Source organism: Apodemus sylvaticus, chromosome 3 (genome assembly GCF_947179515.1).
Source record: "Apodemus sylvaticus chromosome 3, mApoSyl1.1, whole genome shotgun sequence".
NCBI lineage: Eukaryota > Metazoa > Chordata > Mammalia > Rodentia > Muridae > Apodemus > Apodemus sylvaticus.
This window is the reverse complement of record NC_067474.1, coordinates 54711607-54713988: the sequence shown is the minus strand read 5'-3', so window position 1 is coordinate 54713988 and position 2382 is coordinate 54711607. Positions and strand designations below refer to the sequence as shown.

General features: G+C 38.0%; 1 non-coding gene across 1 annotated transcript; it reads left to right on the top strand.

Annotated features, from left to right (window-relative positions):
• Nucleotides 1-208: 208 nt before the first annotated feature.
• LOC127681852 (U6 spliceosomal RNA) lies at nt 209-315 on the top strand. Its single transcript, XR_007977207.1, has one exon. It is a non-coding gene; the product is annotated as a U6 spliceosomal RNA (small nuclear RNA).
• The last annotated feature ends 2067 nt before the right edge of the window (nt 316-2382 follow it).

Here is a 2382-nt window from a genome sequence, read left to right as displayed (position 1 = left end):
TCTCTCTCTCTCTTAGGATCAGGATGTAGTTTTTTCAGCTGCTGCTCCAGAACCTACCTGCCACCATGCTTTCTGCCATGATGATAATGAAATTTTAAGCAAGCTCTCAATTAAATGCTTTCTTTCATAATGGTTGCCTTGGTGGTACTGACTCATCACAGCAATAGAACAGTGTCTAAGGTACAATTATTTGAATAAAAATGGGTAAGTGATGACTTCAACAGCACATATATTAAAATTAGATCAATACAAAGAAATTTAGCATAACTCCTGAGCAGGAAAGACATACAAAAGTGTGACACAATTCATAATTTTGAAAAATGAGAAAAGTATCTTTGTATCTGTAAAATCTCTCTGGAAGGACACGCACATGATGAATTATTGACATTACTTGTCAATCATATCATATATCAGAAAAGGAAGGGAGAATGTTCACCTAAATATGTTTATTCATTCTTTCCCATTTTCTGAACTTCTACATATACTAGTTGACCATCTGCTCAAAAAAAAAAATAAACTTTTTTGGTATGGCAATGCACAGTTGTAATCCCAGCACTACTGAGGCTGAGGTGGGAATATTGCTTGAACATAGAAGTATTTAAGACCAACCTGGGCAACACAGAGACCCACATCTCAAACAACGACAAAAATATAAAAAGAACTTTTAAAATGAGAAAGGAAGAGTTATGAGAAAATGTTTTGGTTATTTTGAAATCACTAATCTTTAAAAAATTTCACTGAATAACAACTATTGAAATTCATTTTTAAATACATTTGTATTTTAAGAGTGGTTAAGTAAGTTTGTTAACACAAATATCAACTCATATACTTTTGTATGGTTAGGACATATCAAATGTACTCTTTTAGCAAACTTAAAATATGCATTGTTATTTATTGCAATCAGTATCCTGTATAGCAGATCTGAAAAATTGTTCTAAGGAATTTTATGATGTTGGTCAACATTATCCAACCTCCAGCCCTTGGCACTGGTGATCCTCATTGTACACTTCTATAATAAAATCAGGTTTGTCAGGTTTGTCAGAGTTCACGTTTGGGTAAGATCACACGGTGCTTGTCTTTCTCAGTCTGTTTTATTTCAATTAACAAATGTTCTAGGTTCATTCCTGTTAACATGGATACTGAATTTCTGTCTTTCAAACGTTGAGGAGTATATTACTATAGATTTCTTTCATATTGTCAATAATGCTAACCTGAATGTGGAAGTGCTTATTTTAATTTCTTTAGAGAAGCAGGTCCCAGAGATGTTGGATCACTTGTAATTCTAGGCTTAGGTTTTAAAATTAAAGAATTCTCTCTCCCCTCCTCTCCTCTCCCCTCCTCTCTTCTCCCCTCCCCTCCCCTCCCCTCCCCTCCTTTCCTCTCCTTTCCTCTCCTCTCCTCTCCTCTCTCTCTATCTGTACTTTGAGCATGTGAGTGCTCGCTCAAAGAAGTTAGACAAAGGTCTTAGATCCCTAATGCTGAATTGAAGACAGTTGTGGACCGCCTGAAGTAGGAGCTGAGAACTGAACTCTGTCCTATGCAAGAACAGCAAGCACTCAACAGCAGAGCCAGTTCTTTCGTTTTAGGTTTTGGTTCTTTAATGGATTGTTATTGGTCAGTTTAGATAAACACAAATTAAATATTCTATCCAGGGACATTCTATCCAGCTTCTAGTTGTAGTTACCCAAATAGATGTAGAGAGTAAATGGAGCTTGTAATTGTTTATTTCCAGTATTTCTTGTTATTTCAGCCGTTCTGTTTGGGGTTGCTCATAGGGTTTGGATCTAGTCACATCTGCTGACTTTAAGGACCATCTCTAAGGTCCACAAATTATCTTACAAATGCTTAATAGATTATAATCTGAATCCTTACTGAATATCTGATAGGATGTGTCTTAAGCCTTAGGCAAATAAGCTGCAGTTGTGAGCACTCTACCCTCATAGGGCAGCCTGGCTATGACTTTCAGGCTTTCATATCTGTTTAGCCACACAGAAACAGAAATCAATTTTATTAGTAAATATTCTGCACTGAAGATTGCTATTTAGCCTGGCCCATTGTCTTAATCAGGATTTCTATTCCTGCACAAACATCATGACCAAGAAGCAAGTTGGGGAGGAAAGGATTTATTCAGCTTACACTTCTGCATTGCTGTTCATCACAAAAGGAAGTCAGGACTGGAACTCAAGCAGGTCAGGAAGCAGGAGCTGATGCAGAGGCCATGGAGGGATGTTCCTTACTGGCTTGCTTCCCCTGGCTTGCTCAGCCTGCTCTCTTATAGAACCCAAGAGCACCAGTCCAAAGGTGGTACCACCCACAAGGGGCCCTCACCACTTGATCACTAATTGAGAAAATGCCCCACAGATGGATCTCATGGAGGCACTT